We start from the raw sequence: 13,406 nt of genomic DNA, 5'->3' as shown, positions 1-13,406 counted from the left end.
GTCATATACAAGTCATACATTGGAAACAGTGTGCTGACATTTGGCTCCCTAAAGCATTTTGCCTTTTCTTCCCTTCAAGGTATCTTGTTTTCCAGTCTTAAAAATGTTAAGAGCATTGGAAAATAAAGTATTGAAAAGAAAATGATACATTTTTTTGTTGAATTAGCCACACCTCTTTTTTTATTTCAAAATTGTGTTTCTTAACATAGCAGTATTGCTTCTGTATTTGCTTACATTTAAAAAAATTAACTCCAAAGTTAGTGAGAAGAGGAAATGTTGATGACTTACTTTCAACCATATTCCTTGATGTACATGTGTCCATTTGTTCTTCTAGTTAATTGTCTTCAGGTTTCTAAAAATATATGTATTTTTAAAAATTTAACCTTTCAGTGTAGATTCCAGTATGGCCTTATTAGAAATGGTGATGGCCAGTAATTTAAACTTAGTATCATAGAATTTTAAGTTATTTAAATTTGAATGATTAGACAAAATATATTTTAATCTTTTCATTTAGTAAATGAGGTAACTGATGGCCAAAAGGGCTAAGTCTTATTTAAAGCTGTGCCTGAGCTAGTGCTAGACCTAGAGCCATGGAGGATTGGTTGCATTAGTATTATAGCTCCGAGGAGCTTTAATTTCACTCTTGATAATATATTTAACATTTAATTTATACAAATTCTGTTTTTCAACTTACATGTTATTTTCAAGAATAACATTTGTTGTGTAAAATAGGATACGTTTATTTAGAGTCCAGAATCAATACTCTAGAGTGGGAAAGAATCTGAAGGCCTGTGGCAGGGGTCTCCAGGATCTCTTATGGCATAGCTTTTGCAAATCAGTAAACTTACCTTTTGTTCTTTTCTCATTTCTAACAATCCACCATACTTTATATCCTCACATACTTACAAATGAATTAATAAGTTGGATTTAGGTTTATTTAAACATGTTCTTTCATATGTATAAGACTGAACTCTGGAGACTTGGGATTTTATCTTTTATTATTCTATAGGGTCTCCTAATCTCTAAAGTGCTATGCTCCGTCTCGTCTCTATTTATATGCTGTTCCCCCTGCTTGGAATAGTTGGCTCCCTCTTTGGCCCCAATTCCCATTTTATCAGGTTAACATCAATTCACTTTTCAGGCCTAACTACTTGAACTTAGATATATGTTTCAGTTTTTCATTTGTGAAATAAAGGAATGTACTAAATGATTTCTGTGAGAGTTGTTAGGTCAACTAATCCTTCCTGAAACTGAGTTCGATGTTCGTGACATGTGTTTTTGTGCCACTTTGTTCTTTCCATGTCACAGTACTTGGCATAGTTTATAATAACTATGTGTTATGATGTGTCTCCCCTATTAGACTGTTAGCGCAGTGAGAGATTGATTTGCCTTCTTGTGCATCCTCATATGTAAGAGCTCGGTACATTTGTTTAATAAAGTAATTATGTCTAGGAGGTTCTTGTTGAATATTTTGAGTGAATAGATGAGTTAATATTGAAAAGAGTGCCCATGAAAGAGTAACTCCCGTGGCTAATGAATATATCTTCCCAGTGGCTTTATAATATAATAATACTTGAATAATTGCTTTCCTTTAACATGAATTGTAATGGAATTGGCAAGAAATATAAGAACAGTGGTTCCATTACTGAAAACTGTTTTTTAGAAATATTTTCAAAACCAGTTTGGTGCAGTGGCTCACACCTGTAATCCTAGCACTTTGGGAGGCCAGACCAGGAGAATAACTTGAGGCCAGGAGTTTGAGACCAGCCTGGGCAATGTAGCAAGACTCTGTCTCTAAGAGAATTAGAGTCTCTAATTAGCCAGTGGTAGTGGTGTGTGTCTGTAGTCCTAGCTACCTGGGAGGCTGAGGTGGGAGGATTGCTTGAGTCTAGGAGTTGAGGCTGCAGTCAGCTATGATCGTGCCACTGCAATCCAGCCTGGGTAATAGAGCAAGACCTTGTCTCTTAAAAAAAAAATCAAAGTAATGGCATGTAAAAAATGCTGTTATCTCTCCTCAAGTTTTGTTTTTCTTCTTTAGTCACGCTGCCTTTCATACCAAACATATTCGTTTGTATAAAATATTCTGGCAAATCAAAACTCTCTGTGAGTACTGTAAATCATATAATCTATATTTTGTATTCTAGTATATTTTGCACACTGGTCAGCTTATAAATATGTTCTGCAGTGATTCTGAGCCTGATCAGAATTTCTTTATAGAAAATTCCCAAAACCGATTTTAGTATTTTTTTAAAGAGATGGGGTCTTGCAGTATTGCCGAGACTAGTCTTAAATTCCTAACCTCAAGTGATCCTCCCACCTTGGCCTCCTGGAGTGCTGGGATTATAGGTGTGAGTCACTGTATCCAGCTCCAAAACCTTTTTTATGGATTTTTTTTCCCTAGATCATCATGGTTTTAATCTGATTATAAAGTACTCTAAATAAAAATATTTTCCTGTTTTAGTAATAAAATATTAAGGAATAAACTTCATTGTATATATGCATATGGATACTTAGAACTGAGTTTTTTCATTTTATTAAATTTTTTTTTAATTAATAGACTTTTTTTAGAGCAGTTTTAGGTTTACAGAAGAATACAGCAGAAAGTACAGATCATTTCCATATAACTTCCCTTTTTCCCAGCTTCTCCCATTATTACTGTCTTGCCTTAGTGTGGTACGTTTGTTATAATTGATGAGCTAATACTGGTACAATGATATTTCATTTTAAATTGCAGTTTATAATTTCTAAAACTACCATCCCTCTTATTTGAACCAGCTTCTGTGTTGTTGCTTTATTTATAGTTTTTTTTCCTTTCACCACACTTTTTACATACTTTTAAAAATAAACTTCTTTCTTGAAGTATTACATATATACATAACAGAGCATAAGCTAAAAGATCCACGCATTTTCCAAAATGTACACACTTGTGTAACCACCACTCAGATCAAGATACAGAGCATTACTAGCTTCGTGGTACCCCTCTCAGACCCTTTCCCAGCCACTGCGTGCTCACCTCAACCCAAAAGGCAACTACTCTCCTGGCTTTGAATGCCATAGATCAGTTTTGCCTGTGTTGTCCTCTCTTCTTTCACTTGTTTTATGGTTTGGGAGCTTCATCATTTTATTCTGTATAGCAGGAGTCCATTTTTATTGCTGAATTCGATTGTTTAAGTATTATGAGTAATGCCATGAACATTCTTGCACATGCCTTTTGGTGCACAAATGTATGCATTTCTGTCTATTATTTGTCTAAGAGTGGAATTATTGGGTTATAGGATTCTTTTTACTAAATACTGCCAAAACATTTTTGTAGCGATTTTACCAATTTACCTTTCCACCTGTTGTGTGTGAAAATTCCAGTTGCTTCTCGTGCATGCTGGCATGGAGTTTATAGCAGTATTTCATTGTGGTTTTAGTTCCCTGATGACTGAGACTGAGTACCTTTTTATATTTGAATTGACCATTTAGATGTCTTTCTTTGCGATGTGCCTGTCAAGTATCTATTCAGTTTTTCTGTAGGGTTACTTTTTAAAAATATATTGATTTGTGGAAGTTATTAATATAGCTTAGTTGTGAGACCTTTGTTAGATATATGTATTTTAAATATCTTCTACTCTGTGGCTTGCATTTTTATTCTCTGTAGTATCTTTTAAGGAACAGAAAGTTTGTAATTATGTATTTATTATAATATATATTGATATAAAGGATCCGGTTCATCAGTCTTTTCCTCCATGGCTGGTGATTTTTATAGCTAGCTTAAGAAATCTTGGTCAAATCTACTGTTAGGTATATTTTCTCTTATCTTCTTGATGCTTTTATTGTTTTTCCTTTCATGTTGCTATCTTCAATTGCTTCACTTTTTTCATATAGATATGTTTTACCAGTTATTGAAATGACCATCCATTTCTACCTTGCTTCTGTGTTACCTTTGTTGTATATAAATCAAGGGTTTGTGTTCATTTTGGATTCTCTGCTCTGCCTCATTGGTCTCTTATCCTTGTCCACCATACTGAAATGTCTTTAGTACTTTCAGCCTTAGTAAAAGTCTTAATTTCTGGAGGGTAAGTGATATTTAAAAAAAAAAAAAAAAAAGGGTCATCAAAATTTTCTTGACTATTGTTGGCCCTTTGCATTCCCATAGAAGTTTTAAAATCAGTGTGTCAGGTTCTTCCTTCTCCCCATCTAATAAACTGACTTGCATTTTGATTGGAATTATTAAGTCTTTCAATCAATTTGGAGAGATTTGGGAAGTTAATACCTTGTAATCCATGAACTTCTTAGATCCCTTCATTTTATTTTAGATTTTCTTTAATTTCCCTCAAGATAGTTTGGTAGTTTTATGTAAAAAGTGTTGTATACTATTCATTAGATTTATTCTTAGATACTTTGGTTTTTTGAATGCACTTATGAATGGCATTTTGTAAAATTTCACTTGTAATTATTTTATGTTAGTATAGTCATGGACTGCATAATGATGTTTCAGTCAATGATAGATGTTATATACTACGGTGGCCCTATAAAATTATAATGGAGCTGAAAAATTCCTATCACCCAGTGACATCATAACCATTGTAAAGTAGTAGTGTAATTAGTATTATTATTTTTAAATTTGGTGTAGCCTAAGTGGATAGTGTTTACAGTAGAGTATAGTAATGTCCTGGACCTTCACATTTGCTCAGCACACACTCACTGACTTACCCAGAGCAACTTCCAGTCGTATAAGCCTCATTCATGGTAAGTGCCCTACACAGGTATAACATTTTTTAATCTTTTATACTGTATTTTTACTGTACCTTTTCTTTTTCTGTGTTTAGATACACAAGTACTTACCGTTGTGTTGTAGTTACCTATAGTATTGAGTATAGTACCATGCCGTACAGGTTTGTAGCCTTGCTGTATAGTAAGCCATACCATCTAGATTTTCATAAGTATACTCTTTGATGTTTGCACAATGACAAAATCACATAAAGACACATCTCTCAGAACATATCCCTGTCATTAAGCAATGCATGGCTATATCTAGAAAAAGTAAAATAATTTTTTTTTGTTTGTTTTGAGACAGAGTCTCGCTTTGTCACCCAGGCTACAGTGCAGTGGCAGGATCTTTTTAAATCTTTTATACTGTATTTTTACTGTACCTTTTCTTTTTCTGTGTTTAGATATACAAATACCATTGTGTTACTGTTCCCTACAGTATTGAGTATAGTAACATGCTGTACAGGTTTGTAGCCTAGGAGCAATCGGCAATACCATATAACCTAGGTGGATAGTAGGCCATACCACCTAGATTTGTATAAGTATACTCTATAATGTTTGCAAACAACAAAATCACATAAAGACACATCTCTCAGAACGCGTCCGTGTCATTAAGCAATGCATGACTGTGTCTAGAAAAAGTAAAAAAAAAAATTTGTTTTTGAGACAGTCTTGCTTTGTCACTCAGGCTGGAGTGCAGTGGCACGATCTCAGCTTCTTACTGCAACCTCTGCCTCCCGGGTTCAAGCAATTCTTGTGCCTCAGCCTCCTAAGTAGCTTAGTAAAGATGGGGTTTCACTATGTTGGTGAGGCTGGTCATGAACTCCTGACCTCAAGTAATCCACCCGCTTTGGCCTCCCAATAGAAAAAGTAAATTTTTTTTGTATTGACTGTGTCTACCTACCTTGCCAAATGCACTTATTAGTTTTAATGGCGTGGGCCAGGCACAGTGGCTTATACCTATAACTCCAGCACATTGAGAGGCCAAGGCGGGAGGATCCTGTAAGCCCAGGAGTTTGAGACCAGCCTGGGCAACATAGTGGGACACCATCTCTACAGAAAATTTACAGAAAAACTGAGCGTGGTGGTATGCACCTGTAGTCCCAGCTACTTGTGAGGCTGAGGTGGGAAGATTGCTTGAGTGTGGGAGGTTGAAGCTACAATGAGCTGAGATTGCACCGCAACACTCCAGACTGGGTGACAGAGGGAGACCCTGTCTCAGAAAAACCACAAAAAACAAAATTTTAGTAGTGTGTATGTAAGTTCTTTTGAGTTTTTTAAATCTATCAGTTATGTTATAGTTTTCTATGTATACATTTCAAATAATGAGTTTTAAATTTTATTTTGTTCAACTCTATACCTATTTTTTCTTTTCCTTGACTTACTGTACTAGATAGGACCTCTGATAGTATTTAATAGAAGTGGTAACAATAGTAATCCTTATCTCATTCTTGATTTAAGAGAAAGTTTACAAACTGTTACTTAATATTAAGAATTTTTTTTTTTTGGCTGTATGTGTGATAAGGAGGTTTGTATCTATTCCTAGCTTTTTAAAAAATATAATTAATGATATTTTATCACATTTCTACATTTATTGAGATAGTCTTATGATCTCTTTATTCTGTCAATGTGAAGAATGATGTTGATTGATTTTTAAGTGTTACATGAATCTGACATTCCTGTAATATAGCCAACTTGTCACAATTTTGTAATTCTTTTTAATGTATTGATCTTTTGGCTGATGTTTTGTTTAAGATATTTGCACTATGTTCATGTGAGAGATTGACCTGCAATTTTTTTTCTTGTAATACCCCTTTAAGATTTGGGGAGCGGGATTATGCTACCCTTGTGAATCAAGTTGGGAATTATTTTTTCTCTGGAACAGTTTTTAAAAAATTAATGTCATATTCGTCCTTAAGTATTTGGTGACATTTATCATTGAAACCATCTGTGCTTAGAATTTTCTCTGTGGGAAAGGTTTTAATTATAGATTTAATTTCTTTAATATCTATTGAAATATTCAAATTGTATAGTTTTTTTGTTTGTATATTAGTTTCGGTAAATTTTTTTCCCCTAGAAATTTGTTCATTTTATCTACATTTCAAATTATTTGGCATAAAGTTATTCCTAGTATCCTCTTATCTTTTTAATGACTGTAGGTTTTGTAATGATGTCTGCTTTTTCATTCCTAATATTGGAAATGTATCTCTTCTCTCACATTTTCAGACAACCAGCCTTTGGCTTTATTGGTTATTTTTTTAAATTTAGCATTTGTTTTATTCATTATTTCCCTGCTTCTTTTTTCTTTTTGGTTTAATTTCTTCTTCTTTTCCTAATTTCTTAAGATGAATGCCTCATTGACTGTCAGTCTTTTTTTCTGTGTACATTAAGCCTACCAGTGTCCCCTTCAGTACTGCAGTAGCAGCATCCTACAGATTTTCATGTTATATTTGTATTATTTTTCAGTTGAAAAAATTCAGTTTTCATTATGATTTTTTGTTGAACCATGAGTTATTTAGAAATGAATTAACTGATTTTCAGATATTTGTGTATTTCTTAGCATTTTTTTGTTACTGATTTTGTTATTCATTCTCCTGAGGTCTGAGAACTATGCTTTATGATTTCAGTCTTTGAGTTACATGGAGACTTGCTTTGTGTCCTAGCATAGGGTCAGTTTTGGTAGATATTCCAGGTATGTTGGAAAACAGAGTTATTTTATTATTTTGATGTTGTTTTTTAATCTATGCCAATTAAGGATAAGTGAGTTAATTTTGTTTTTCATATCTTCTGATATCTTCTATATATTCTGTTTAAAAATTTTGGCTTATAAGGCAAGTATGTTAAAACCTGCAAGCAAGGTCTGTTTCTACATTTAGTTCTGTTTACTTTTGTTTTATATATTTTGAATTTTGTTATCAGGCATGTATTAATTTAGAATTTTGTATATTCTTGGTGAATTGGCCCTTTTATTACCCCAAGTGTCTAGTGATGCTTTTTACTTAATGCCTGTTTAATAGTAGATATAGGTGCACTGTTATCCTTCCATGTATATTTCATTCTGTGTATATTTGCATAGTATTCCTTTTATTCTTTTACTTTCAACCTTTCTATATTCTTATATTTCAGATACATCACTTGTATGCAGGGTAAATTGGGGTTTTATTTTTTTAATCCAGCTGCTGTTGTCATTGTTTAAATTCAAGTACTTAATACATTTATATTTAGGGTAATACCTTAAAATACTTAGGTTCAATCTACTTCCTTATTTGCCTCACTTGTTGTATATTGTTTTTCCTTTTTTTTTTTTTTTCATTATTTTGGAATAGGCAAGTATTTTTATTATTTCATCCTCTTCCCATTGTCTTTTTAGTTACACATTTTAACTTGGCCTTTAGTGAATATCCTACGTTTGTCTCCTTGGCTTATCAGGGACTAGTATGCATAGCAAACCTTGCAACACATGTTTACTTATTATTTGGGTACATTAAGTTGTGCTATGTTTATTACAGAATCAGTCTTTGTACTTTACTTTTTTGGAGACAGGGTCTCACCTGTCACCCAAGTTGAGTGGCTGAGTGCAGTAGCATAATGATGGCTCACTGCAGTCTTGACTTCCTGGGCTCAAGCAATCATCGCATGTAGCTAGGATTACAGGTACATGCCACGAAGCCTGGCTAATTTTTGAATTTCTTTTAGAGATGGGGTCACACTATGTTGTCTAGGCTAGTCTTGGACTCCTGGATGCAAGTTATCCACCCGTCTCAGCCTCCCAAAGTGTTGGGATTACAGGTGGGAGCCACTGTGCCCAGCTTGTACTTTACTATTTTTTAACTTTTGAAAAATTCCATGTTTCTGTTGCCTTTGTTTTTCCTCCGGTAAAGTATTATTTTCTTTCTATGTTCGGAGGAGTGGAGATTTTATCCAGCTTAAGTTCTGTAGTTTGTATTAGCAATAATAGAGATTTTGGTGTTTTATAAATACATTTATATTACAATATTAAGTATACTTTTAAAAACCACATATTGCCTGTGTTTTCCAAACCCCTTCCTTAAATGAAAATAATGTCTCATTTATTGTCCAATTTTATGTTTGCATGATATAAAAAAATGTGGCAGGCAAATTATTAGACCATTTTACTTGTTTCAGTTTTTCTGTCTCAGTAGAGTGATGTATCTGGTCCAAGTTAGAAATATTGGCAAGTATTGCCAGATACTATCTGGCACTGAAGTATTTTGATTACGTCCAGTTATGTTAGATGTTTTAGGAACATCTTAAATTTTTTTCAGGCCACAAGGTGCTGTTTGATACAACACAGCACTGCATAGATACTCCTCAACTTATGATAGGGTTATGTCCTGAAAAAACTTGTGAGTCAAAATATGTGTGTAGCTGACTTGGAACTGTGGCTTGCTGCAGCTTCCCAGTGTTGCAAGAAAATTACTGAATTCATATTGCTTCTGTACCACTGTAAAGCAGAAAACTCTTTTTTTTTTTTTTTTTTTTTTTTTTGAGATGGAGTTTTGCTCTTCTTGCCCAGGCTAGAGTGCAATGGTGCCATCTCGGCTCATCGTAACCTCCGCCTCCAGGGTTCAAGCGATTCTTCTGCCTCAGCCTCCCAAGTAGCTAGGATTACAGGCATGCACCACCACACTTGGCTAATTTTGTATTTTTAGTAGAGATGGAGTTTCTCCATGTTGGTCAGGCTGGTCTCAAACTCTCGACCTCAGGTGATCCACCTGCCTCGGCCTCCCAAAGTGTTGGGATTACAGGTGTGAGCCACCACTCCCAGCCATAAAGTTGAAAACTCTTAAGTTGAACTGTAATATTTTTTAATGCTTCTGCTCCATTTAACTAATGAGTATGTTGAGTAGTAAATCAACCCAATTTATCATCATCTTAGTCCAGTTTGTGCTGCTATAACAAAATACCACATACTTGGTAATTTACAAAGAACAGAAATTTATTTCTCACAGTTCTGGAGGCTGGAAAGTCCAAGATTAAGGTGCTGGGAGGCTTGGGCTCAGTCTCTTTGCATCCAAGATGATGCCTTGAATGCTGTATTCTCTAAAGGAGAGGAACATTGTGTGTCCTCACATCGCAGAAGAGTGAGATAGAGTGAGCCCACTCCTGCAAGCCCTTTTTATAGCTGCATTAATCCATTCATGAGGGTGGAGACACCTATCTTTAGGCCTCACCTTCCATCAGTGTGTCATTAGGGATTAAGTTTTAACATGAGTTTTGGAGGAGACAAAAAAATTCAAACCATAGCAGACATAAACATGTCAAGAATTGTAAAGGGCCTGAGGTTTTACTCTACTTGCTGGCTAACAGATTTTGTTAGTGCCTGCGGAAGAGTCAAAGGACAGAATATTGCAGCAACATAATTAGCTAGGGTAGCAGCATTCGCACCTGTTCCGGAGCCTCACTTTTCACAGAGTGATACAGAGGGCTCCCTGACACTTGAACCTGTATAAGCTTGCATCAAAGTAGGGGAGCCTTGAATTATAGAACCTGAATCTTTTATAATGGACAGTAAGCATGTCTATCCTTTGCTTTGGAGAGAGACACTTTATTTTCCTGCTTACCAACATCCTTCAAAAGATAGTCTTGAACAGAGGCAGTCGGTGATTTTATTCTCAAGCAGAAATGCAAGAGATGTGAAGAACCATCTTTCAGCATTTTGTAAGGCAGAAAAAGCAAGTGGGTATTTGTAAGATGGCCTAAATAAGTGACTTGCTGGCTTTAGGAAGCAGGGGATCTATTTTTGGAGCTTCTTTGTACTATTCATTGCTTTTTCTTGGTAGTGAAAGATACTCAGCCCTCTGTTTTGTGGAGTTTTGTGTCTTCTTTTTATTAATGCTTCTGTTTATATATAAAAGTTCAAATAAGTGAAAACAGAATGATGGAGTGGTATCATTTTTATTTAGTAAAACTGTATTGAGGCATAGTGTTTTGAACAAGAAAGGTTAAAAAACCATGGAAGCTAGATGGTGTTCCAGGACAACTTCAGATATTCAGACTGGGTTTCTGAGAGATCTCTGAGATTAAACTCCTTCAAACTGAAATTTTATTAAACAGTCTTAACACAAAGAGCATCTAGTGACTTACTGTCTTCTAGACTAAAGATTATCACAGATCAAAGGGCTCTAAATCTCACAACCTAATGGAGGGAACATTCACTCTTGTCAGTGTTTAAACTTCAAGCAAATAGCAAAGACAAGGAACTTAGTATCTAATTTCTCAAGTCAGCATGATATCTTTGAATTTATTTTGGATCTCTCTAAATTTGACTTTGTTGACTATCCTCCTGGCTGCTTTAGTACCTTTTATTCTATGTCATCCTATTTTTCCTCTGCCTTTTAAAACCATCATTTCTTTTTATGCTATTCAATTGATGGGCTTTGCTAAGATTGAGCCTTCTACATTTATTCCTCCATCCCTGACCCCCTCACTAGCCTCCCCTTATAGATCTCTCCATTGCTATAATATCACATCTTATCTGTATGCACATCACTCTGAAGTTTGCTTTGCTCTTGTATTCCAAAATCACATTTCCAACTGCCACCTGAAAGTTTCCTTGAAGGTGTTTTCCCAATACCTTAAAACTTTGTAATTCTAGTTTGAATGTATTTACCAAAAGGGCAGGGGCAAAAGCATGTTTTAATTTTAATATTTTACTCTTTTAAAAGAAGTTCCCCAAACAAATTATTTTGATAAATCTTTATGGCTTTTTTTATGGATGTTGTTTTGTAAATTCCATTTTATATTTGTAAATTATGCTTTCTCATATTAAATATTTGTCATATTTTCATTGACAAAACTAAGGGCTTGGATTTTTACATTTATCCTTCACATTCTTCCACCTCCCTTCCCACCTCTCATCCCCTCCCTTACAAGGACAAAATGTTTTAAATGCTGTAATCTTGCATGGGGTTTGGGTTTTTTATTATTTTTATTGGTGATAATTCTGTCACAGGATCCTTAGGGTGCCACTTTTCCAGCCAGAAACCTCTGTGGCTGGTGGCTCCTCTGCCTGAGTTTTGCTCGGACCCACTGGGCTTTTCTGCCCACTTGGCCCAGCAGGCTGTACTTGGCTTGTGCTATTGGCCTGGATCCTACACCTGCCAAGGGTGAGCCAGGCACAGAGCTGTGAAGAGGGTGTGAGTGAGCCTGAGGTCCGGCCACTGCACACAGCCAGGCATGCTGGCTGCAGTGGAGTGGACAGCTGTAGGTGCAGGCACAGTCGCCAGCTCTGTGTAAGGATGTGGCTGGACCAGGCGTACCACAAGTGTTTTCCCCCGTGGGCACCAGGGAACGTGGTGGTACCTGGAAGCTTGGAGATATTGGAAATAGCAGAGCCCCAAAGAGAGTGTCACAGCTCTGATCACAGCCCTTGCTTCTGAGCTCCCCAAAGGGCCACAGCTCCTCTTCTTCTTGTTACCCGCAATGTGGTGACCAGTGGGCCTGTTTCAGTCCTGTTTGTGTTATAGCTCTTTCAGTCCTGCCATTTGGCAGGTCCTGAGTTCTTGTCCAGCCTTCAGGAAGAATGAGGTATGTGGACAGCTGGAGGGTGAGCAGGGCAAAGAGGAGCTTCATTGAGCAACAGAACAGCTCTCAGGAGACCCGAAGTGGGTAGGTCCTTCTGCCATCAGGTTGTCCTGAGGAGTGTCCAGCTCTCAGCAGAGAGGATACCTGGAGTGGGTAGCTCCTGTCCACAGGCAGGCCGTCCTCACAAACGTCTAGCTCTCAGCAGAGAGGACACCTGGAGTGGGTAGCTCCTTTCTGCAGGTAGGTCATCCTGACAAGTGTCCTGCTGTCAGTGGAGAGGAGACCCAGAGTCGGTAGCTTCTTTGTGTAGGCAGGTTGTCCCAATGTGTGTCCAGCTCTCAGTGGAGAGGAGACCCGGAATGGGTAGCTCCTATCTGGCATCCTGACTAGTGTCCACTTCTCAGTGGAGAGGAGACCCAGAGTGAGTAGCTGCTATCCTCAGGCTGGTCAGCCTGATGAGTGTCCAGCTGTCAGCAGAGAGAAGACCTGCAGTGGGTGGCTTCTTTCTGCAGGCAGGTTGTCCCAATGAGTGTCTAACTCTCAGCAGAGAGGAGAGCTGGAGTGGGTGGCTCCTTTCCATAGGCAGGGTGTCCCAACAAATGTCTAGCTCTCAGTGGAGAGGAGACCCAGAGTGGGTAGCTCCTTCTCAGAGCTGGTAGTCCTGACTCAGTCCTGGCTGAGTCGGGTTTTTATGGGCTTCAGAGGGGAGGAAGTGCATGCTGATTGGTCCATAGGCAGACCCAGAAAAAGCACCATAAGTTCTTGCTCTGGGCCACAGACTCTACCCAGTGCTGACAGCCTGCCCTCCATGCTTCAGGGTGTCCCTGGCTTGAAGGTGGGGCTTCACCAGGGACTCACTCCTTTCTGCCCAAGAGCCTCTCTGCCTCCTGCTGCCATCAATCATGTTGTCCATGGTGCCTGGACTGTTCGTGCTGAGGGGCGCTTGCAGAACTGCGCCGAGCCACCCTTAGCCTCCCTCCCATGCTCATTGGCACCCAAAGTCTGGAGGGGACCAAGGTGGCAGGGAGCTGGTGTGTCAGCGCCACCTTGAGCACATGAATACCTAGGTGGGTCATGACAGTGGCTTGGCTCAGCCTTAACTT

General features: G+C 37.4%; 1 protein-coding gene across 5 annotated transcripts in view; it reads left to right on the top strand.

Annotated features, from left to right (window-relative positions):
- The window catches only part of SPATA5 (spermatogenesis associated 5), a 410,493-nt gene that overhangs the window by 36,758 nt on the left and 360,329 nt on the right, over window positions 1-13,406 (top strand). The window lies entirely within an intron of this gene.

This window comes from Macaca thibetana, chromosome 5, assembly GCF_024542745.1.
Source record: "Macaca thibetana thibetana isolate TM-01 chromosome 5, ASM2454274v1, whole genome shotgun sequence".
Taxonomy (NCBI): domain Eukaryota; kingdom Metazoa; phylum Chordata; class Mammalia; order Primates; family Cercopithecidae; genus Macaca; species Macaca thibetana.
Note: the sequence above shows the minus strand (reverse complement) of the source record. Positions and strands in the feature narration are given on the sequence as shown.